The sequence below is a fragment of the Apus apus genome, chromosome 4 (genome assembly GCF_020740795.1).
Source record: "Apus apus isolate bApuApu2 chromosome 4, bApuApu2.pri.cur, whole genome shotgun sequence".
Lineage (NCBI taxonomy): Eukaryota > Metazoa > Chordata > Aves > Apodiformes > Apodidae > Apus > Apus apus.
The window spans coordinates 107649455-107675510 of NC_067285.1; the positions used below are offsets into that span (position 1 = coordinate 107649455).

Below are 26056 nucleotides of genomic sequence, written 5' to 3' on the forward strand. Positions count from 1 at the left end.
GAAGAAGGCAAGGGGAGTCTTTGGGGGAGACACAAATCACACTGTCATTCTGCACTGAAAAGACAGAGGAGTAACAGGCCATTAGTGAAAGCCAAGTGCTCAGACTTCTTTTTTTTCTTTTTCTTTTTTTTTCTTTTTATTTTTTTAAATAATGTGTGGTCCAAAGCCATTGTATGAAATGTAAATGGAGGGGGAAATTATATTCCATATACTCACACTGTATTGTAGTCACCCAGACAACTGGTTGCAGCACACACAGCCTGAGCCACCTCTCTGGCCGTACGTGCCATCCTCACTGAGGTCAGTATTATTTCTTGTCCTGACAAGGATTCTCAGCTCAAAAGACTTTAATTTTTTTTGTCTGCTTCAAGCAACAGCAGGGGGTATGAGCGGGGCATTTTTCTCAAGTGATGAAGTCTGTTCCCACGGCTGTGGGAAGGAGGATGGAGGGAGAGGGAAGCAGGAGCAGGCAGATGAGTGGGATATGCAGAGAGACCTGAACTTTGGCAGGAAGACTTGGACAGAGGTTCTGAAAGTAGGTTTAAACCCGATATGCTGTTTTAGAGCCAGGAGGCAGCATCCTCTGCAGTAAGTCTGCAGTCAGCAGAGTTTGCTCTGACCTGTGCTGGAGATGCAGCTGAGGAATGATTTCTCCAATATTCCTAAATTTGTGTGTCCACATGGAAAAATGGAGACACAATGAAAACCTGCCTGATCCTCCTTTTGTTGGGTCAGCAGCACCCACAACTCTGGCTGCTCTGTAAATATCACTAGGAGGGATATTTAGGAGCCCTGATGTGCAGGGTGTGAGCTGGAGGAGAGGCAGGGCTGCTGCTGGCCCTGACCCCTCACCATTCCTAAGAATTCATATTGTTGTTGTGCCTGGAGGCCCCAGCTGGGATCAGGGCTCCCACTGTGCCCTCTTATCTGCAGAGCTGCAGCCAGATGAAACCCCTGTTGAAATGGTTCACTAGCCTGCAGAGTCCAGGAGTGAGAGAAAGGAAATGTTCCCTCTTCAGAGAGGGGGCATTTGTGAAACAGAGGTTTTCCTGATGTCGGGGGGAATGTTGTGGCACAGCTGGGAGGAACATCCAGGTCACTGCATGCTCATATTTGGTTCACAGGACACCTGAATTTGTACTCTGGGCTGGTGTTGGTGAGATCTCTTTGTTCCACATGGTTATACTCAGCACCAGAATCACCTGGAGACATCACTGGGGTTGTGAGGATACTCTGCTCCAGGAGCCCACTTGCTGCTAAAATCTGACTTTGGACCTCCAGGAAGAGCATCCACATACAGCTTCCTGGCTGTGTCCTGACTCAGCCAGGAATGGGCAAAAGGATGTTTCTGATAATGCCTCTTCCCTTGATTTCAGGCTCCAGGCTAACTTCCAACATTGCCACTTCTGATTGCCTCTTCCTCTCCCACACCTCCCTCACTAGATAGATCTGACAACCAAAGCTGCAGAGAGCACTGTCCTTAGTTAGTGAGTGACATCTGATCACTCCTCCATCTTCTCAAAGCCCTGCAAAGTTCCTTGTTAGTGAATTGTTCCTCTTTTTCTTCTCTTTGTGCAATGTCAAAGTGCATCTTGCCTGTACGAGCGCCAGTCAAACACTCTGGTCAAAAGCCCTGTAAGATAAGGTTATATAGAATCATAGAATCATCCAGATTGGAAGGGACCTTGAAGATCATCAGGTCCAACCATCACCTAGATCCCTCTACCATAACCTAATTTTTCCCATTCTCTGCTTAAATCATGTCACTAGTCACTATATCTACATTTATTTTAAACACTTCCAGGGACGGTGACTTCACCACCTCCTGGGCAGCCTGTTCCACTGTCCAACCACTCTTTGGGTAAAGAAATTCTTTCTAATATCCAGTCTAAACCTCCCCTGGTGCAGCTTCAGGCCATTTCCCCTCATCCTGTCATTATTCACTTGAGAGAAGAGGCCAACTCCCACCTCCCTACAACCTCCTTTCAGGTAGTTGTAGAAAGCAATGAAGTCTCCCCTCAGCTTCCTCTTCTTCAAACTAAACAATCACAGTTCCCTATGGTCATATATTCAGGAATTTGTGCATAGCTGGAAGGGAAAGATGTAGCAGACAGGAGAAGTATTTTTTACATACGATTGTGAATTTAAGAAGAAAACATTCATTTCTCCTATTTAAAGTTGAGCTGGATCCACATTTTGCTTCACCATGGCTGCAGATAGAGTGGCAGTGGTGGTGTGATTGCCTTGCTCTGGGACCAGGAATGAAATACGGCTGCTGCAGTAAAGAACAGAGGTGTTGAAAAGCATTTTACAGCTTAGAAACAGGGAATTTCTGCCCTTCTTCCTCCAAACATTTGTGCCATAATGTGAGCAAATATGGCAAAGTGCAACTATGTGGCACATGTTGAAGCTGAAATCTGCCTGGTCTTCTCCTCCGGGATTGAATTTGACAAGGCCTTACTATTTCAGGAGTGCTGAAATGAAACAGTACTATACCACTGAGTTTCATCCAAACCCAGTTTTATTATATGAACTACTTTCATCTACTGCCTAAGCTTCTTCCCATCCAAATATGGACAGAACAAACAAAGCAAACCCACAAAATTCACTGCTCTGCTCAGAGCACACAGCAGCTATCCAGTGCACTCATGAAAAGATTAAGATCTCTCACATCTGTATAGGAATTTTTTATCTATTCTCAGCCTGCTTAATAAAGGGGAGAAGAGCTGTGTCTCTGTTTTACTGATGAGGAAGTAGGGTGAGATAGAAATGAACCCAAATGCCTTGGAAGTTTGAGTCTTGAGTCCGGGATGGGAAGGTGTAAGTGTCTGTAGGTAGAATATAAAGATATATTCATTTATTCAAATATATCCAGTGCTGGGAATCTTTAATAGACAGAATCCAGACTCTCACTGTGGGGAGATCCTGCAATTTCACTTTTCCCAGCTCTGGGGAGAAAAGTGTCTGTTCACCCAGAAACGGGGAACTTTGTTTTAGTAAGGCTGGTAAGAATGCCAGCAGGGCTCAAACACATCCCCAGACCTGCTGAATTCAGTGGGAGTCCTTCTAACCAGAGAAGGCTTAAGTTGTAAAAAAATTTCCTAGTTACTTTGAAGAGAATAATCTAAAATCTCCCAGTTTAGGGATATCTAGATCTCCTTCTTTCATGACCTTCTGTAGGACAGCTTGCCTGAGGTGGGGAACAGGCAGCTGAGCTGGTGGCTTTAACAGCTAAAGGACAAACTTGCTCACAAAAGTTCTAAGAGTGACTGATGAACAGTATAAATAAATAGGATGTAACTAACAGCAATATTATGCAGACATGCATTGTAGTCATTTCAGCTGGATGAGCTCATTCAGTGCAACAAAACAAAGTTTTATAATTGCTTGGGGGACATAGGGGGTGCCTTTAAGGGGCAAATGATATTAATGATGTTATTCAGAAAGATTAATGCCATGGTATCACAGAGTCCCCCATGACTCCGAAGAGCACAGCTATTAATGAACTTACTTATGATTAAAACATGCTGAGCTAAACAATAGTTAATTGGGCAATGGAAAAAAACACAAGGGAAGATTTTATCTTTTATGAAAGCAGATTTATACAATTTAGTCTGTGGCTAAAATTGTCTTTGAGGTGCGTAGGATCATGTTTGCAATCAGAGAATGTCATTGCCTTTTGGACAGGACACAGGAACTGGCCACTGTGGGCTTCTTGCCACCCCAAATTAACTGCTGCACATCTGGTGTGGAAGAGCTTCACCACTTTCCCTCCTTTTACTGTTGCAATATCTACACCATCCTGTCTGTTTTGATAGGCCCACTGAGGGCTTCTGAAGCAAAAGCTCCGAGTCAAAGTGTGCAAATATCAAATGTCTGTAGTTTTGGATAATGCCCACAGTGGGAAATCCGGGGAGTGGTTAACTGTAGGCAAGTCAGGGTGTTGCAGGGCATTTGCTGAACATGATAACTGCTGGTGTGCCTGCTCCTGTTCCATGGGGGAAGGCAGCCAGCACTGACCATGCCAAAGACAAACTCTGCAGACCCCAGTCAGAGGGAGAAATCCCAGGAGGAGCCCAGGGCTGTGGAACTTGGTCTTGCAGAGGAACCTGCTGTAGGGTTGCTAGCAGGTATCTGAGGTGGGGAAAGGACCTTGCAGGCAAGGTTCTTGTCAGTGTTCCCTTCACAAGAGACAGAAGAGGAGCCTGTCTCTGGGGGCCCATTGTAAGGGACACACATTTCAATCTGCACTTGCACTCCTGGAGCAAAGGACTTGAAGAGTCCCAGGGTCTATTTGGGCCTGGGTCCATTATGCATTTTTCTTGCATACATATCATGTTCTGTGAGCAAAGGGTGCAGCTTGGAGTCAGTCATGGACTGTCCTTCACCTCCTCATCAGGCAACTGAAGCTATGAGGATGTTGGACGGTATGATTTTATGCAACCTGCTTTTCTAGGCAAGACCTTTTTTATGGGATCTTTCAACTCTTTTTATGAGTAACAGCCTGGCAAGATCTCCACTTCAACAAGCTACCTCAAGAAGCAGTTGAAGATTTTACTGAAAACCTCTGAAATATCCAGACCTGTTCTAACCTGCAGCTTCTCAAGTGGTTTCTATTATTTCAAGGGCCATGTGGCTGTACTGAAAGTTTTCTTTCACTTCCTCAGGCTGAATTCCCAAAAGTCATCAGAGACATCTTGATCAAAGCACAACTCTGGCCCTCTGGTCACTGGGAACCTGCTGCCAGACTATGCTTCCCTCTGCCTTGCCCAGCCCCAAGGCCAGAGGTGGGATGTCCACATCTTGGGATGTCTGTTCCTGCAAGAGGAAAGGTGTTTCTTGACAGTGGAGTGGAGATAAAAGTCCCTGGGCCTCTTGCTGTCTCTCTCCTGGCTATCTGCTGTGCTTTCAGCTGGAGGTCACCTCTTTTCCATGCCCTCAGCTGGGTGAAACCTCTGCTCACATCTCGACTGCTTTGGTGCAAACTTCCATCTTCTTTATAAGCAAACAGCTACAGTCAATTTTATATTTCATGTCCTCTCTTCCCATATGGGCCACACTGTACATGGCTTTTCCTTTAAATAAGACCTCTCCACATGCACATATCCCTCCTTTCATCCTCTGGGCATGCCAAACTCCTCATGAGCTTGTTGTGCCTGTCTAGCTCTGCCTTGACACCATGGTGGGACTCCTCATCCCAAGGCAGCCATGTGATCTCACCCTGGACACAGGCATTTTTCTCCTGCTGGAAAAAGAACATTTGGCCTGTTAGCAGAGAGGAAGCTCACAGTGTCATGTAAGTTTATATCAAACAATTGTTGTACCAAAGAAGCTGGAAAAACAATTTTTTTAAGCACCACTGTATCATTTCCCTTTTTTTTTTTTTTTTTTAAACAAATGTTCAAATATTTCAGCTATAAAAAAGTGGACAGTGTATTAACTCTTTATGCTGCTTATATGTGAACAAAAAAAAAACCCCTGGAGGTTTAAGTCCAGAAAGCTGTATCTCTAATCCTCCGTGCTGGATCCTTATCTTAAAGTTGTGATTCAAAATAAGCTCTAATAAAAATTATACAAAAGCCAAGGCAGGAAATACAATACTTGCCCTACCCTTTCTATCTTGTTCCCCATGATTACAGACCTATTGAGTGTGCCATAAGGAAACACACAATAGAATGAGATCAAATAATAAATGGAAGCAATACATCAGCCATGCACTCCTTTAGCCCAAAACAACTTTCACCTCCAATGTCAGTCCATAAGGCCATGAACAGAACTGCACGTATCACTCTTCTATGGATAAGAGGCGGATTATGGGTCAAAGAGAAAAACATCTATTGGCTTTGCTGCTGATCACATAACAGTGTTTCCCAGAGGAAACCTAAAGCTGAAGAGGCGTGTGGATTCAAGTTATGTATAGCAGTCCTGACTCTTTTTTTTAGTCATTTCAGAAGATTGGTTATTCTCTTCATCTCCATGAAACGTTTTTAACTGGGGATGTGAAAAGCTGTGGCACCCTGAACTGGGTGAGTTTTCTCATCTCTGGCACTTGAGTCTACACCAAGTATTTACCCAGAATTCTCAGAATTAGAGAGAAGCAAAACATCCTTCCATGTTTTTCATCCTGACTAAGCTTTAATGAACTTAGTTTACAGAAGTCTGTGCTCTGTCCTGGTGCCCAAAGATTTATTCTGCCTTGCTACACAGAATATGGTTGAACGCAAAATTATGAGATGAAAGTCCAGTGATTTTATTGCTTTATTTGCTCGAATATAGTGGCATGATACCTGTTGTTCATAAAACTTAATGGGGAACTGGATTACACAGTGTAAACAAAGTTACCCTCAATGCTGACGTTAAACAAATTATGTCTTGCAACAAATGTTTTTATGATAAAAGACTCAAAAAAGTTATGGAAGGATATTTCTACAAAATGATCTGTTTGTAAAACTGCAGTATTGTAATGCACCTTTAGCATTCAAGAGAAAATTTTACTGCTAGTATTTTACTAGCTTTTGCAACCTGAAGATTAATATTATAGACAGGGTGAAAAAACATTTTGTCTGTAAAAGGTTTAGCAGAGGCTAAATATCCTTAAATTGCACTCGTGGCAGTACAAATGTTTTGAGTTCTTTTGCTATCACCTTTTTGTTAAGCAGCAGAATTACTGTTGTTGAACTTGTAAACTTTCCAGTGCAAACTTTCTTTTGTTGACAGTATGTTTTTTTGTAGCATTGTCAAGATAAAAAACTATTTTGATGATCAGAAGAACCTGGCACTTACTTATAAGAAAAATAGGAACAAATGTTGCCATTATTTTTTGTTCTATTGTGGTAGGCACTTTGAGAGGATAAAATCCATTAATGAATGAGGGCTGATGAGACACCATGTTAATAAGAATCATGTAAATGCATAAGTAGGTAATTGTCTGGACACTTGCATGGAATTAATAGTTTTAAGCAATTATCTGTGTTTATTGACTGGTCCATAAGCATCTAAGTCTCCTGCTTCATGGCTTCTGGTTTGCAAGGGGGATGTGGATGAAGCAGCTAGGGCATGTAACAGTTGGTAGCCCTTTGTTGTGTATGTTGGAGAGGATGAACTGAATGCTCACAGCCTGGGTGCAGGAGAAGAAAATGACAGTAATGTGTGTGGAAAAACAAGAGGAGGCAAGCAGGAAATAAATGAAAAAATCCATGAGAAAATGGATTTTGTGGTGTATTTAACCATGGCTGGGAGGGGGGTGCCTACGAAATGAGAAAGTTTTCTTGCTTGCCTGTAGGGTTTATTTGTTTTTAAAGTTTTCTTTAAAAAGAGCAGGAAAAATCAAGCAAAAAGTCAAGTTTCTCATCAGTTGGTGACTCAGCCAGCTCAAGCTGGGAGCAGCTCTGCAATTTCTCACTAAGCAGCATGTGGTTCTCTCAGCCTTGGTGCAGAGACCCATTGGTGGGTCTTGAAAGACCTATTTGGATGAGCAACAATTTATGCTGGTGTCTGCTAGGCAAGCAGATGGATTTTTATTGGAAGAAGAATGCCCTGATGAAAAAAGGATTAGTTTTGTGGAAAATCACCTGTGCTAAATGCTACTTTGGGCCAGTGACTGATGTAGTGGTAGCTGATGGGAGAAGCCAAACATCTGTTACCCTTGATGCTCTTTAAATGTTTCCCTCATGTTTTCATAGCACCAAGCCTACAAGTATTTCAAGATCAAAGGGTTCAGCTTCCTGAGCGTTTCCTATATTTAGCAAATACCTGAATGAAGCAACGACCTTTCTCAAGAAGAAGTGAGCTGGCAACTGAGCTGTGATTCCTACACGTGTTCCCAACTTTCTTCCCCATACCCAGCCTGGTCATGAGTGCCACAGTTACACGTCTTCATAGTGTCAGGCTCCTGTGGTATGAAGCCCTGCATCTGTTGATCAATGATGGGCAGCACTAGGATCTCCTTTACTAGAGATGCCATTGACTGGGGATGTGTAAGATTAGAGGAGGGCAAGACTTGGGTTTCCATTCCATGTGAGTTGCCAGAATTGTGTCATTTTTTGACTTTAATCCCTCTAGCATTTAAAGCAGACCACCTGAAATTCTCCTCTTTGATAATTTCTAAGGATTTTATTTATAAGTCATGCTACTCTTCATTTGTTATATATCTTATAGATACATTTTGTAGAATACATATGTATGCACTAATTATTTTCTTTCGTTGAAAAGGTTAAAACAGGTATTCTGACAATCCTGAATTTGAAATACTTTCCCAAACGTATTTTTTTCCAGTTTGTTTGGGGAAATTCCCACCAGTTCTCTAATGAAACCATTCAAAACAGACTAAACAGTCAAGATATTTAAATGACAATATTCCAAATGGCAGACATTTCAGAGAGAAGCCTTGGTACATGCTATGTGGTTTTGACACATATCAGTTATTTGGTACAGTAGGAATTAAAAAACATATCTCTTTTTTCCATTATGCTCTTTGAGGAGGGTGTGCTCCTTGGAACAAACTTGCTATCCAAATGCACTCAGGATGAGGACTACTACAGTTGAACAAGCTGTATAATTGGCCTTTGGTTAATTAATGTCAATATACCATACATTTGTTAATAGTTATGTTATGAACTGCAGGTTTCTTTCTAACTTTATATTCTATTGCTAAGACTTGGATTATTTTCTTAAAGAACAAGCAAGTTGAAGGTATCTGTACCCATGTCCAGCTTCTAGGAGAGCTTAGATGGATTGAAAAAGCATTTCCAAGAGCTGACTGAATTGGATAATTTTTGTTTTCTGGATTTTTTCTCTCTTTTCCCTGTGTCATCCACATTGACATGACCATCATTTTAATTACACAATATTGCAGTTGTTCAAATTGCATTTCCCTGTTGCTGATGGAATAGCAGTCTTCCCATCAAAATGTATGAGAGGGTATACAGTTGTATGTGGGGGAAGGAATTTAATATATTTTTATGCAGAACTCATCTATACACCAAAAATGAGCCAATTTCCATGTGGAAACAGATTTGGCCTCTGTTAAAAACTGGCTGGCTTCCCTGGAAAATGTATCCGTTTTGGCCAATGACTCTCTAAACTAAAAGAGCTTTCTTTATGAACATTTTGAACCCAAAATGCAGTACAGAAATTTTTCAGGATGAATTTGTTTGCTGTTTTATACTTGCTCAGTTGTCACCCAGCTACGAAATTGGCTTGGTCTCATGGTGAGCAGCTTCAGTCTTTCCAAAAGTGCAAAACAGCAACTACAGCCACAAGTAATTGAAAACCTGAGTTTATCCACTCATCTGGAGTGTAGTATTGGCCACAGAATAGAGCTCCCTGCTGCCATGCTGGGATAGTAATTCTGCATTCATGGAGAGGGATGGTCAGCCCAAGTTGATCCCTCAAAATAACCTAGACCAAATCCTTCCTCGAGGTCTGAATCATGGAATCGTCAAAGAATCCTAGAATGGCTTGGGTTGGAAGGGCCTTTGAAGATCATCTAATTCCAAACCCCCTGCATGGGCAGGGATATTTCCCACTAGACCAGGTTGCTCCAAGCCCCATCCAACCTGGCCTTGAACACACTGAAATTAAATTTTTAAAAGTATCCTGCTGTTGTTGTGAAGCTGTGTGACAGAACTCTATGGCACCATGCTAAGGTTTTGCTGTAGTTTGGCTTGTGCCAAGGATGGATTTTGTTACGTGGCTGTAGACTTCCCATGTGCCTTGCCTTTGCCTCTAGAAATGCCCAGACAGCTAGAGGCAGAATCCAGCTTTGCACAGTGTCCTCAGGGCTCATACAAACAAATGAGGGAGGAGCAGCAGTAAGAAAAGGGCATTTCTGCCCTTTGAGAAAAGTTACTTTCTTAGTGGATGGCAGGGGAATGAGCAGCCTAATACCTGATGTTTGTCTGATTTTTTAAATCATGAATTATCTTTCCTTCTTTCCTCTCTATGATCTCAGTCTTGTAAAAATCTCTAAAAGTAACTTGCTTTTGGTCATTAGCATCTCTTTGGCACATCCCAGCTGGCACAGACTGGGCTCTTCTGTCAGAGGATGGTTGAGTCTCTACAAGACAGAGCTGGAAGACACTGTCAAAGGAGCCCTACACTTCAGCTCTCATACCCCATCCCTGTCAGCTGGCCCACTGCATCTCTCTCCTGCTGTGAGCCACTGCTCCAGGTGTGTCACTTGCCACCAAAGAGGACACAATGAAGTCCTGTGGTCCCAAACCATCCTAAAGTCTGCAGCTTTACTCCCCCTTGAGCTACACTTGGACTGATGATGACAGCAATGAGGTTAAATTAGTTTGCTGTAGGTCACACAGCAAGTGAAAACTGTTTTACAACAAGTTCCTCTCAGCTTTAAAGCACACAGTTTAAAAACCACTCACTATCTGCTTAAACAGGTAAAGATAATACTCTGAGAACCTCTGCCATCATGATGGGTTTTCATGCAATCATATCTTCCCCTTTTGAAAACATATCCTAAAAACTCCAACCTCACTTCCTTTCTTGCCAATGTCAAGGAAATAGGAGGAAGAATATTGTCATTTGGGTTGCTAGTGTGCTATGCTGGGTTGTCATAGCAATAACATGATTATTGAATTCAATTTTTATTTGGAAATTTATCTTTACATTTCAGATTTAAACTGAATTAATCAGTTTTCTCAAGTGATCAGTCATACTTTGGAGAGAAGACACTTAAATGGAAAAGAATGGCCAGTTTAGGCACTGTTTTTTCTTTCTGATAATTTTGCATTACTTCTTAACTTTATTGTCCTTAACAGAGACATCCTGAAGCCTGTTCAGCTAATCAATATATTTATGCAACACTCAGGAGCTGCCATATGGTGACATTCTCCTCTGAGCCTGTTCCCGACTCCTGGCAGGGTCTATTCCTGGATTTACTGAGAATCCTCTGAGAATAACAGCTGGGTGTAAAACGATAGCCTGAGGGTGCTGCCCAACAGGCACTTCAGATTGCTGATTATTTATATATTTAGGCAGAGAGTGGCAGAGCGGAGCTCGCTCTCTGGATGGTTTCTGATTATAGAAAGCAGGTTTTTGTACAGGCCCACCAAATGCTCTGTGACTGAAGAAATGTGACAACTTCCTGGAATGTGGTTTTTGGTATAGGCACATCTACAAAATGAACCCACTGAAACAGGGAATTGTGGGTTTAAGGAGGTGCTTGGCTTTGGTGCTGGTTCTGATCGTAAATACTGAGACTGGTGGAATGTCCTGAATGCTTTAACGGTGGATTGTAATTTTTGACTCATCCAAGTGTTATTCCTGGGCAAGATGGTGGAAGTGAGCTTCCTGACCTTGATTATACCTGCTTGGGCTTCTCAGGTTTATTGATGTGTAATTTTCACAGAATCATAGAATGCCGGGTTGGAAGGGACCTCAGGGATCATCTGGTCTATTGTGTTGGCTCCATGGCTGTTCCTGCATGTGCACAGAGCAGCAAAGTGCAAACTAATTCACTCTATGTTTGACTTCTTTCCAGACCTTCTTAGAGCTGCTTGTCACTTGCCTTCAGCACACACTATTCAGGACTATGGCCAAAGGCAATTGAAGACTTCCCCAGTGCAGATTTTCCCCTCTCAGTCTGCATTACCTCTGCATTTCATGGGAAGTGAACTGGTTTGCACTTCACTCTATATGCAATAAAACCTGTGGGGTTTGTTCCCAGCACATACAAACCAACAGTCCCAAATGTTTGTCTTTTGTTTGGGGAAGGCATACTTGAGTGAGAGGAGTTCTTGCATTTTACTCTGCAAGAAGATTCAAATAACCTCAAATCGCCAGTCTTTTTTTAAGTGGATGGGCAGTAGGGGGTGTGAAGGCAGGAGAAAATGAAAAAGAGGAAAAACCAGGTCTTATAGATAGCATAGTGTTTAGTCTAGATGACAGGTCACCACAACTTGGTAGTTGTTGAAAAGCTCAGACCTCTTCTGTGAACATGCGAACTGGTATGGAGCATGTGGGATGAGGTGGTGGGGCTGGATTTCTGCCCCTCAATGAATGGGAAATGGTTTTAAACTGAAAGAGGGTAGATTTAGGTTAGACGTTAGGAAGAAATTCTTTACTGTAAGGATGGTGAGACACTGGCACAGGTTGCCCAGGAAGCCTGTGGATGTCCCCTCCCTGGAGGTGTTCAAGGCCAAGTTGGATGGTGCTTCGAGCAACCTGGTCTAGGGAAAGGTGTCCCTGCCCATGCAGGGGGGTTGGAAATAGATGATCTTTAAGGTCCTTTCCAACCCAAACCGTTCTATGATTCTATGAATGTGTGCCTGGCACGATGACCATCACTTGTTGGGCTTTGTTTTAGTTATACACCGGTCTCATTTCAGTCCAGGATCTTCTCACACTTGTAATTGTTTTCAAGATTGAAGCTGTAGGCACCATCTATAAATGATTCACATTTATAGAGGCAATTGTTCCCCTAAAAGAATGAGTTATATTTTGTACATAGCAGTGAATGACCCTATGGAGAGTAGAATAATTTCCTAGCCAGCTTACTTTTTGTGCTGGAAATCACTACCCTAAGATTAACTCATCTAAGCATTTCCAGATACAACCTCCAATTGACTTTAAAAGCAAGATGGATTTTCCAGGCCCACAAAGGCCAAAGGACATTTTTACCTGTGTAGTCATTGATAACAGAGAGATGTGCATGAACTGATTAGAAAATACCTTTCGATATGTCATGATGGGACTTCACAGCTCAGTACTGTGCCCTACCATTAGTGGAAATAAAGGCCTGGAGTTCAGTAACATCTACTGCAATTTCCCTGTTTAGTGCAGAAGGCAGAAAGAGAAAGTAGCCAGTTTTAAGCAGTTTCATGCAGACCTTTGAAGATTTATGCTGGAAAGTGTTTTTTGACATTTATAAGGCACATTTAATTACCACAGGTGGTGTAAGATAGATTGATACTGCTAACGCTGAGAAATTGCAGGAAATACTTCAATGTGATCATGGTATAAGGGAGGTGTTGGTATCTCTTGAGGTTCTGCAGTGAAGTTAGTAGCTCATGGAATTATTCCTGGTATTATTCATACAACAGAGACGTGGGGTTTGAGTTGGGTATTCTATTTTAGTCCTCTTTCCCCATCTCCTCCTGGAATCCAATTGCTTCCTTGAGTTGGATCTTGTCTCTTGTCCCTGCAAATAATGCAGCAGAAAGGGAGTGCAGGTCGGGGCCAGACTGAGCACCTGGATAACACCATGATCACTGTGCCCAGAGAACGTTGCATTCTAGACCTCATTCACCTATATGACCCAAAAATACTGCTTCTTACACATGTAAATGAGCAAACAGAGTAAAAACCAGCAGTGTGCAGTTGGTTCTCTGTGCTTCAGTGATACTAAAACAAAGAAAAAAACCAATTCAAAATGTAATATAAAAAGTTTGTTTCATATTTTAGGTAGCCTCATATAAACTCAGAAAACACTGAACATCTTAAATGACCAATGCCTGCCCATACTTGGAATGAAACAGGCACCTTCTCCATATGGAGAAAAGGGATTCAAGGGGGAGAAATTCCAAGATTGACCTAAGGGTCCATTCAGGAGCAAAAGGAGACAGGGCTGGAGTCAGGACTACCCATGGTATAATTGAGGCTGGGACTGATGGCCCAGTCTTGAGCTGAAATGAGGTCCTGGGCCACGGTCAAGGGTGTGTGTGTGGATGTCAGAAAAGCTGGGCAGAGACATTAACACCACATGATGCTCCCAGGGCTTGGCCACTCTGCTATTTCCTTTACATTTCTTAAATTATCTTCATTGGACCGAAAGGTAGGAAGCAGCAGCTTGACAAGGTAAGCAGGAACATGCATTCAGAGGTGTCAGCCTGTTGAAGACTTCTCTGAGCTTAGCAGCTCTTGGAGAGGGGTGAACCAAGGAAGAGAAATTACTGAACTGAGCCAGTGTCCAAGGAGCTCTCTGCTATGCACAGCAGTATATGGGCCTCAAGTAGCCTTGAAGAAAGTAGTCTGTAAGCTCTGTAATTGATTTCAGAAAGAGTAAGGTGAAGGCTGTATGTTTAGAGACTTCTGTTAGGAAACAGGTATTGCAATTTCTTTGGAAAACAGCGGCTTGGTGTGATGAGGACTTTTCTCATTGCTGGATGTTTATTCAGCACAAGAACAACTGTTACATACTATACGAGTATGGCTGACCACGTAAGAGGGTCTGTCCCTAGCTGTTCCATGGGTAAAATCCAAATATAGCTTCATCCCATATATATGCCCATTTAAATATAGGCACCTTGCTAACATGTGCAAGTTAGGAATGGATTTACCATGGACTCTTTTTATAATAAATGGAGGTAGAGACTAATATCTGGAGAGAAGAAGGCTTTGTTTTTCTCAGTCTACTGCTTTTCTGGGGACAGACAGACTGATATCTAGGTATTTCCTACACCTAAACCAAGCTCAGATGAATCCAGGCTAGTAACTTGGTTCTTCTTGTCTTCCTCCCTCACATATTAAACTGCACTTATTGTGATCTTCTCCATGCAACTGGCCTCCTATCCTGGGTGGGGAGGTTTGAGCAATGCCCAAATCCCTGTGCTGCTCTTCTGTTCTGCCCTTGGGACCAGCATATAGCACCTCTGGTTTTAAGTTAGTTTGTGCCCTTAAAATGGAATCCTAAACCCATATTTCTCTAGCTTTGGTGTTGGGGAAAATGTGTCTTAAGTGTATTTAAAGCCGTTCATCCTGTTCCTAGGACACTTACTGGGACAACTACTGATCATGAAGAGACACATGCTTTGGAAATATTAACTGGATGTATCAAAAGACATCGTGTGACAAAGGCTTTCTAAAAGCTGGTTTAACTTCCCATTAGTGCATACTAGTCCTTAATAAACCAAACAAAAGGTAATTTTAGAGCCAGAAGGATCTACATAGCATTAAGTTATTTTCTGTTTGCTCATTCACCACACATTTCCAAAAAATCCCTTAGGACCCAACTATTTTATTGCCTAGAGGGATTTAATTTGGGGATGGTGAAGGGCCCTCCAAGCCACAAAGCAGAACTACAGCACCTGAGTCTCCTGAAGTGACTTCATTAATAGCACTGATGGGAGAACATGAATCCAGGAGAAATGCAAGCTGTGGGTGGGAGGTGCAAGCCAGAGCCCTGTAGTGGGTATAAATGTAGGTGTTCAGCCTAGACAAAAATGTGGAAGTGTGTCTTTGCTGCCTTTGGATATAGGGCCTTCATGGGGAGTCCTAATTGAAACTCCACATATCTTTGCTCAGTGTCTAACCAAGTCCATTACTGCAATTCAACAGAAATGAGAACAAAAACCAATCTTCCGCCCAAAAAGGTGTGTTTTGTTTTCTGACAGTTAATACAGTGAAGCAAATTTCCCAACAGGCAGGAAAATGAGATACTGTAATTTCCGAAGTGTTTGGGCAGTTTGAAGGGGCTTGGCAGACAGGGGAAACTTTTTCATGAGCTGGAGGCCAGGAAGTTGCTAGGCTGCCTCAAAGTCTTCCCCTGTATTTCCACGTGCCCCTCAGAACTGACCTTGTGCCCAGGGAAGCTGCTGGGGGCCTGGCCCTTGTCCTCTTGGGGAAAAATAGCAGCCAGAAGTGGAAAAACACCTGCACTGAGCCCAGCCAGCCAGAGCTGCCAGGCTGAATGAGTCCAGCTAGGAATGAAAAGCCCCAGCTGACACCCTGTGCTGCCAGTAATACTGGTTTTAGTCAGACGTTTCATATGAACTGCATTGTGTCTACTAATTTTCATCAACGTCCTGTGTGGGAATTTACTTTGCTGTGCATTTCTGGGAATGAAAAAGCATTGCATTGGGTCTACCAGCCTCCATCAGTGTGCTCTCTGGGGACTCACTTTGATACACATTTCTGTGAAGGAAACCTCAGCAGAATCTCAGGGATTCTAGCATCCCTGAATATTGGCACTGCTATATCTTGTATCTGAATTTAGTCCCAGTCTAGACCTGGCACTTCACCTTTTCCTTGAGCAAAAACACAGCTCCAAGTACTTTTTGAATTGAATTTCTCAACCCAAGTTTCTTAGCTTAAAAGTTTATTTTCTTTTAGTCTTTCTCTTCTTGCTCTCTTTTTCTTCTCTCTGAATTACATGGGCTTTATTTCTCATTTATTAACTTACAGCTGTAAAGACACTCAACGTGCTACAAGAGTATCTGAGCATATGTGAGTAATCCAGTGCTCATGTAGGACCCTTGGGGAGATTCAGAGTAGGTTACAGATTGCAAACGTGAAAAAAAAATGCACCCCTAAATAGCACTTTATTTGGTAATTAGTCAGTGGAGAAAATGCCTCAAGGAAAGAAATCAACTGGACTATGTGTGTACATGTATATGTACACGTCTTTCTCTCGTTATGTGTAAGTGTAGTTATTTTAGTCACATAAGCCATATATACAGCTAATTTTTTTTCTTCTATGAATCTGATTTTCTCCCTGAGCAGGCAGAAGGTCTTATACTGTGGAGAACGGTGGAGAACTGTGGAACAGTTCACAGACAGTGAAACACCAACTATGGACTGTCCAAAGGAGCACAATGGTAAGACAGATCTGGAGTTCCTTTGATGTAACCCAGTTAATGTAATCTTTGCAGAAATGAAGGACTACACAGAATATATTTGTTGATGGAATGGTACTGATGCCACTGTTAAAGCACCATGTCACCATGTCACTATGACATATTGCAAGGATTTAAAAAATATGTGAAATAGGTATTGATAAATAAACAAAAAATCCTAGGAAAACTATGTTAAAAAGTCCTGAAACCCTCCTTTTTTTTGCTCATGCTTAGCCACTCAGTCTTTACAATCAGATCACAGAGTTGAGCAATGTGTTTTTAATATCCAGCAGAACTATTAATACATTTATTTGACATCATCCTGAGGACCAGGCTGAGGATCCCATTTTCCACAGGGACCACTGAGAGTTGTGGGCATGCAGTAAGAACCATCTCACACTGACAGCTCCCCAAAAGCTGTTGTCAGTGGGGGATTATTAAACAGGGGTGTTTCTGGAAGTGAGATGTGGCAATAGGAACCATGTGAGCATTTGCCAGGATTTCTATCAGTGGAAATTAAATAAATAAATAAATAAATAAACAAATAAATAAATAAATAAATATTACTGATAAGATTGGGGGAAACTCTGAAATTGGTAGTGTCGCCAGGAATGAGAACTGCAATAGTCAACCAGAAGCAGAAAAGTCCTGATAAAACACATTACAATGCAGCCAAATGTAGTACACACAGGAATAAAGAGAGCAAAAATTAATTCAGAATTATCCAGGGACCCTTGTGGAAAAACTAATCAGCCTGAGTTTTGCTGTCATGGTTTATCCAAGGGTTTGGTATGGACCAAGAAATGCTTTGAGTTCAGTATGGAGATAATGAAAGGCCACACTCAGTTTCAGTGCCTATAATTGACACAAATACCATTACAATGATTTGAGAATTAAAGAAAATGCCTTCACAGGCAAAACGTTTGGGACTTAGAGAGTTCTATGTGTTCAGCCAGCCCAAAGGAACTGAAGTACTTTAATTGGTTACAACATCTACATACTTTCACATGAAGAAAGTGCCAGCTTTTAAAATGTGCTTTCAGCTTGTGGAGAACAGTATAACGAGGGTCTAAGTGCTGAAGTCAGACAGTTTCAAGCTGGCAATGAAGCATGAATTTTAACAGTCATGGTCATTAATCTTTGAAACAAAAAACTGGCAAGAGGAACTGCCATTTCTCCATCTCATATCATCATCAGACCAAGATTGGTGACCTTTCTAGAGAAAGTAATGTACTTTAGTATTGTACAAGTGAAAATTCTTATCCCAATATCAAATAACTGGGAGATATGTAGTGTCCTGTGAGAAAACAGAATTTATGCAAGTTGATTCAAAAGCAATTTTTTTTCCTTAAAAACCTACGAGCAAAATTTTGCTTTGGGTTATTTCAGGTTGAACAATTTTAGCTCTCTGAATATTTTGGGATAAAAAGTTTTCCCAAATTGTATCAGCTATACAGGAGCAAAGACTATGAAGGATTCGAAGGGCACATGTACATCTTCAGGTGCAAATAGATGTCTGTGTTGAGTTGGTGACTGGCTTTGCAGAGCAGACCAAGAGTAATGGAACTAGAAACTGCACCTACCCACTGAGTGCTCTGTAGGCATCTGGATTCCCCACATCCCCAGAGCAATCAGGAGCAGTTTTCAGTGTAAACTGTGAATCAAACTGCTACTAATCAAATGTGATTAGAGTAACACATTAATCAAGCTCCAGATTTCACAGGACTTGGAGAGATGTGAGAGGTTACAGAGTAGCCTTCATGAGGGCTGTAAAGGAGAGTGCAACGGAAAATGAGTGTACATGCATTAATTTTATATCTGTCTGGTTCCTGATTGGACTATTTCAGTCTAGTTTTCCATTTCAGTTTCAAAATACAGTATTTTCCTCTAATGTTTTGAGCACTGTGTTTTACAAACTTGTAAGAAAATAGTCTCTTTATTGGAAAGAGTATTTTCTGTATCATCAGTGAAGAGTCTGGACAATTTATTTTAGAAGTCGGGCTCAAGTCGAAGGTGACCTCTCATTGCTTTCAAGCTGGATTCATCCTCTGGCCAACCAGTCAAAGGAGCATGTGCTTCTCCTGGCTCAGCAACAACTAAAGCAATGCTGAGATATTGCAGAAGGTGAGGGGACACAGGAGATCAGAGACAGGGTTGTGATGCTGGAGGTACCCTGAGGGAGAGACAGCGAGTGTGCAGTCTGCAGTGAGAGGAGGTGGGAGTGAGGTAAGGGGCCTGGTGAAGCTGCTGGTTTTGGAGTGGGACAGCTGTAAGGAGCAAGGCAGACATAACTGTAATATCTGCTGTGCACCAAGACCAGGCTGAGGCATTGAGGTAGTGCCTCAAATGAGGGCAGTGAGTATTTAGCACCGTCCCTTGCTGAGGCCCTCGCTGCTGATCCTTGAATATCTTTTCTACCCAGCCAAGTCAACTTGTGCTTGAGAGAGATTTAATATCAAACGCGGTGTGAAATTCAATCTCTCCTGTTATACGAGCTCTGACAATGGAGCTGCCATGTGCTTGGTGGGTCATGTCAGCATTAATTTACTGCCCCTGGGTGCTGTAGAAATGTCTCAAGACTGTCACACTCCTACACTGCTGAGCTCTTGGCTTGTACACAGCGATCAGGCAGAAGGTAATCACAGAGATGGGGCCTGCATTCAAAAGCAGCCACAGACACCCTCCAATATAATTAGACTTGTTTAAATTCATGTGGAACATTACTGACAGCACAGAAAGCCACCAAATGACAAAAAAAAGAGTCGGTGAAAGAGGAATGTATGGGACATTCAAGGAAAAGAAGGAGGAGGGAAGAAGCATTATCTTCAATTTATAATCAGGGGAGACTGAGCATTTAAAATTGTCAGATGACCCCTCTTCAAGTGGCAAATCCACTTAGATTGCAACAGAGAAGGCTAACTTGTTTTACCGTACATAAAGCATGCACAGAACTTCAATGTTTCTTGGTGAGAATAATAATAAAAATGGAAATAATCAATAGCATCTTCCAGCTGAGCCAGCTTCAGTATCTTTCTCATGCCCTAACCCAGGCATTATTGCTGCTGGTTGATCCAGGCTGCTCTTCCCTCAGCATACAGAGTTACAGCACAGGTGAGGTTGAGTCTGCAGTTCTAGTTCCATTTCCCATTGAACACTTCTTTAATGTATTTCAAACAGTGCAAGAAAAGAAGCATTGTTTTACTTCTAGAAAATGAGCATAAAGAAATCAGAACTGAAATAGCAGGACACCTTTATTAAAGTGGAAATACAGGTACTATATGGTGCAGTTGAGCAGGCAGACTGTGAAGGGTTGAACTCTCAGACTGTGTAAGCTCAAGGGCCCAAGTGGATTTGCCTGTCCCCAAACTGTCCCTCTCTGCAATTCAGAGATACCTTGTTTTGTACTCAGTTGTTTGGCATTGCATGAAAGTCTATGTACTCCTTTATCTCAAATTAGTGATCAGAATGGGAAGTCAGGTTTAAATAGTTTAAAGATAGAGGAAATCTTTCTTTCTAAATAAATATCACAAGGGCCAAATGCTCATTAAAATACTGTTTGTGTAGGAAATAAGCCAGTAGAATCACGCATGAATGTGATGAGCCACACTGTAAGCTCATTGAGTTATCTGACCTAAATCTCTCTGATTTAGCTTTTGGAGGCTTCCTCAGCAGCAGACAGCAGGATCTTCTTGGGCAACACTAATTTCAGGAATCACAGAATCATAGAATGTTTTAGTTTGGAGGGGACTTTAAAGATCATCTAGTTCCGACCACCTTGCATTGGGATAGGGATACCCACCACTAGACCAAGTTGCTCCAAGCCCCATCCAACTTGACCTTGAACATTCCCAGGGACTGGGCATCTACAACTACAACAGAACTGTCAGAGTTGGAAGGGGCCTCCAGAGATCATCTAGTCCAACTCCCTTGCTAAAGCAGGATCCCCTAGAGCACATGGCTCAGGACTGCATCCAGGCAGGATCTAAATATCTCCAGAGAAGGGGATTCTTCAGCTCTGTACTGCAAAGTGGCTGAAGCTGAACCTACCTGATGTCTTCCTAAAAATTACAATAAAATGGATTTCCCAAGGTTGTGAGAAAAACACAAGGGGTCCATTTTGGGGTGGACTCTTAGATCAGCCTCTAGATGCTTGACACCTCATCCAAAATCATGCAGCACTCTGACCAGAGCATGAAGTTATACGAGTACAACCTCAGGTTGGAAATCAGCTCACTGGCCTTTATCCATCTAAACATTTGCCCTTTAACCTAACCTAGTCATGTATGGTCCTGCTACAGCCAGTAAAGATAGACACCTCCAGATGGCAAATCATCCTATCCAAAGAGAAAGCTACTACTATCTAAGCTGCTACTTGCATTTTCCCATGGACTGCAAACAGACGGGATGACTGGTTCAAGCTAGATGAATGAATTGAATCCCAGCTTAAGTCACAGAGCCTTAATCTTCATAGAAAAGCTGCTTTGGCCAGGTGAAAACAGCATTTTCTCCAGCCACGCACTCACAGCTGCTCTCTGGGTAGCCCTGAGATTCTTTTGACTTCTTTGAGCTGGGCTAACCTTTGGATTTAAAGGTTCTAGTCAAAGCTGCTTTCCAGCTTTCCATTTCTGCCCCAAACAGGGCTGTACAGTGTTGAGAGGCTTTACCTCTTGTTAGGAGATGGCATTATTCTTGTTTTATGGGCTCCATTACTGGGGCAAAGGTTTATGGAAGAGGTGTGCTTATCACTCCTTTGGTGCACAGTGCTATCAGGCTTGGGGAACGTCTGATCTTTATTATCAAAGTGTTCCACAGCCTCACAAACTATCAGGTCAAATCCTATACTTCATGAAGAAAGCCATTCTAAACAATCATAATGGTCTTCTCTGGCTGTTGAAGAATTTTTTCCTCTTTACATTAGCTTTACACCTCTTTGATCCCTGTAATTTTGAGGGAGAATTGGACCTTCTGCGATCATTCCTTTAAAACAGTTTCTGAGACAAAAAACTTGGAGTCATTTCTGATGAGGTAAAATTAACTCAGAGGATCAAGGTGCAACGAGTACAAGTTCCTCCTGTACAGGAGCAAGAAAATTCAACATAAATCCTAAATCTATCAGGGATCATCATGCCTTGTGCTGTGTATAAAATCACTTCTTCATGCAAGTGCCACGGGCCTCTGGTTTTCCACCGATCTTATACAAGCAGGTTTTTCCCCCTGTTTTTGTTGTTGCTGCTGTTCAAATTCCACCCCCCCATGTGGCACTTTCTAAGTGAGTAATTCACAGCTGAATGGGAGATAAAAGCTGCGATCCAGATCATGGACAGTTGACTCACAAATGTCTCTGCATCTCTCCAAACACCTTTTCACTCTTCCTCTCCTGGCTGGCAGTGCATGGAAAGGTTTTGTCATGGAGGACATTCATGGGGAGGAAGGAAGGGAGGACAGTGGGCCAGGAGCCATTGCAGCCACCTGCTTGGATGTTCACCTTAATGGGCAACTAACCAACAACACCAACATGCAGCCCACCAAACTGAGCATAGCTGCACGCAGAGTTCACCCACTCTTGGTGGGTACAAGACCTTTGCCCAGGCTGTGTCTGACCCAGGAGCCTCAAACAACAGCAGCCATAAGATGGTGCCAGCAAGAGCTGAGCCAACATTGTGCTGGATGTTCTCTGTGCTGCATGACGTTTGAGGCATACCATTCTTCCCACATACATTGCTGTACCCACCCAATTATGAAAGAGGCCTTGGCTGCCTGCCCTGCTGCTCCAACATTTGCATCTTTATCCTGAGTTAAACTCCAGTCCAAACTCTGCTAATATTCCTTTCCATTATTATTGCTGTTTGGAAGAAGAGGACTCTACTGGTTCAACACCCTGGGGAGACTCCTAGACAAGTGTCAGCACAGCAAGAAGGAGATGGGCTTGTTGTTCTTGATTTAGTCCAGCTTGTGCAGTTTAGGACCAGCACTGAAAATGCTACTAGGGAGGCATTAGCTGAAGATAACAATGACACTACTAAACCAGCCTCTCTGGAGGATTTGTTTACTGGTTATATCCGTGTGCTGATGTCCAGGCCATCCGCTCCACAGTGCAAACCTCTATTTTCTGAAGAGAAGGGTCACTCACAAGGCAGAAGAAGGAAAGGCTGCGTGTCAAGAGGAGTGCAATAGCAGAGGGTTGCACTATCCTGGACCCTCCCAGGGAAATAGCAAAGGAGGTCCATGGGTAAAGGCAGGATGACTTGACCTGCTAAGGTTAAATGAGCAGCCAGGTGCTTGCATGTGCTGGTCACACCTTCCTTTTACCACCCAGATATTTTTCCTTCCTGGCTGACCTTTGTGGTTGCCCTTATTGTCTTTGCACACAGTGTGTAACCAAACTCTGGGACCTGACTCAACATCTTTTCTTTCCGGGGGCCATTTAGATAAAGCTTAGCAATTTACTGCATGAGAATACCAGAAAAATAATGGTATATTTAATGTATTGTCATTCCCCAGGTCTTTAATCCATTAAATTTGTATTATTTTAAGTGGCTAGACTAGAAATATGTCAGTTATTTATATTAGAGATGCAACTGCGGATTCAGCTGAGCTCCATGCTGAAATATGAGAGTTGCTGTGTCAGGGTTTGAGAATGAGACAGGTGTTGTCTTGATCTGAAATACGAAAGAATCAAGACAAGTCGGTCACTTCTGTGATTAGAGCTTCTCATAAACCTTGTAAGAACTGACCTCCACTTCTGGTCCTGCTGCTAACTCCCTGTGCAGCCATAGTCACACTTTTATGGGTTAAATTTTTGAAGATATTGATGATCCCCAAAAAGCAGCCATTGAAGGTCTTGCCATTTAGGGAGACCTAGATGCCCAAGTAGATTTAAGTGCCATAATGCTGAAATTAATTTGAAGATATGTTCTACCATATATAGTGCACCACTATGAAAAAGCACTCAGCAGTTCAGCTAGGTCAGTCTGTGCATCCAACTCTCGTCAGTTCAGGTAGCTCGTACAGCCTGGGCTTTTATGGGCCAGCTTCAGCAATTCCCACCTGCTGGAATCTGCAGCCTTCAGTTAGTTTGGGAGAGATTCAGCCCACATCTGTAATGACTGAAGGATGTTGTTTGATTGATGTTCAATGTTTTATTTGATAACCATCGTTAATGCAACATCATTCATGTTAGCAAAAAGAGAAAGGAGAGATGTTTGTGTTCAAGGAGCAAGAAAGGGGTACAGAAATTGTGGACGTTGTTCCAGCTGTCCTGCTGACTTGCTGCGTGACTGGGAGGGAATCTGCTAATCTCTTGCTATGTTGGTTCACCATAATAATCCTTCCTTCTTCCTACTCTTTGTGTTGTCTATTTAGCTTGTCAGATCTCCAAGGCAGGAAACATCCTTGTGATGTGCTTTGGCTGGCACCACAAAGCCATTGTCAGGTGAGGAACTTTTGGGGGCGAGTGTGTTGGAATAACTCACATGCACAACAACTAGAACCAGAACTTCTGCTGAGAGAAGAGATGCCAAAGCTGGAATGGGCAGAAAGACTGAACTCGTCATGCTGAGAAGTGCTGCCCTAAGGGGAGGTGGCAGAATTGTGGAGGAGCTTGCCCTGCCAATGCTCACACTCTACCAGTTCATAGAAGATTGTATACCATGCTTTAGGGCTGGCAAGCCAGGACTTATGTGCTTAAGAACAAATTCTGATAGAGACTGGATATTACTCCCATGCCTCCAGCTACTGTAAGCTATTGTCCTTCAGCAGCAATTCTCATAGGATCTGAATCCAGGGTAGGGTTCTAGCTACCCTGAAGTGTACGACCCATTGCAAAATCTGCAGGCAATGATGCTGGCAACTTAGGAGTTGCCTCTGGGCCTGGCATGTGCTTAAACTACTCATGAGCTATCTGGGCTCCTTAACTTGATTTCCATCCTTTTTTGACTCATATTTTATTTCAAGGATTGTTTGCATTTTTATGCCTCTGAGACTAGGTCCCGTGGGAATCCTTCCCAAACTCTCTGTGTTGACCTCCTGTACTTCTAGCACATAACCCCTTCTCAGAGGAGGTCATTTGATCCTCCACCATAAATACATGAATCAACACCTTATGCTTATATGGGACGTTTCCCGAGTTTGCTAGTTTCCCAGCAGCTCTGAAGACTTCATTTTGACCATGAAAGGCTCCTAGGACAACCTTACTTTGCCTGTGGGACTTCATAGGGGTCACAACACAAAATTATTTGCCTGTGCACAAGGGACTGACTTTGAGCAAGTGGAGCTCAGTAACTAGTCAATTGGCTTCTCTTTGTACTGCAAGATTCTTCCAGGCTGCCTGGCTAACAGCAGGAGATCTGTTGTATGTCAGGTCATCGTGCTATAGCAAAGTTAGAGGGAAGAGATCAGAGGAGGATTTTAAGAAAGCTTGACCAACTCTCCAGTTAAATCATCAGTTACTTACAGGTGTTACCTTAGCCTCAGCCAGTTAGTTAGCTCCATACCCACTATCTAAAAGGCATCTCATCTAACCAAGTAGTCAACAGAGATGGATACCTCAGAGATGAGTAACAGGATGGGGTGAAGGCACTCTTCTGGCCCTGCGGGGAGACCAAACACCTCTCTTAGGTGGTTTTTTGTACATGACCAAAATGAGTTCAGTTCCAATCTAACTATGGAGAGCAATCTGTGAAACCCACATCTACGTATTCCTAGAAGACCAGGAATAAAAAACTCATATATACATAAAAATTTGTAACTAGTTAGTACCCACTGAACCTCATTTTGACATATCTACAGTTTCAAAATAAACCATACATGTGCATGTGTGTGCTCACACTGGTAACCAGACCTAGTTTTCAACAGAAACCCATAATGTCACAAACTGTTCATTGAAAAGATCGGTGCAAGCTGCTCATAATTAATCACATTTTCTGGATAGATGTTAATTCGTATGACTGTGGACCACAGCAGAGTTTGCAGTACCCATAGATGCATAGCTATTTTACAGATATTAAGGGCATTTTTGTTCATATGAGGTCCACTAGCCACCTGTATGTTGATATGTCTGTGTATGTACCTGGTATTTATTACCTGCTTAATCATCAAAGAGTGTGTGTGCCCCTGAAAATAATCTGAAGATATTATGCTTCTGCTAAAATGAGAAGGATGCACTGCACAAAGTCAGAGTACTCCTCCAGTGCCTCTATCCATGCAACAAGTACCTTCATCTGTAAAATTTTTAATGTAATTCACACTTTCAATGTTGGATAACGGGCAGGTAAATTAATAAAATGTTTGTAAATATATGTGGAAAATCTTCCAGGGTGGTGAAAGACAAGCTGCTGGGGAGGTCTGGAGCCAAATGGCAGTGCTGGCCCTTCCTGCTCCCTCCCTGCTTCATGAGCTGCTGGGCACATACACCTGCTTCACACCAGGTAGAAGGAGGAAGCTCAGGAAGGACTCCTGGGCACCAACCCCAGCCCCTCACAGGTTTC

General features: G+C 42.6%; 1 long non-coding RNA gene across 2 annotated transcripts in view; it reads left to right on the forward strand.

Annotated features, from left to right (window-relative positions):
• The window catches only part of LOC127384051 (uncharacterized), a 46869-nt gene that overhangs the window by 12093 nt on the left and 8720 nt on the right, over positions 1–26056 (forward strand). For both annotated transcript variants that reach the window (XR_007889357.1, XR_007889358.1), the window contains exon 3: positions 16459–16553. This is a non-coding gene — a long non-coding RNA (uncharacterized LOC127384051). The remainder of the gene's footprint in view (positions 1–16458; positions 16554–26056) is intronic.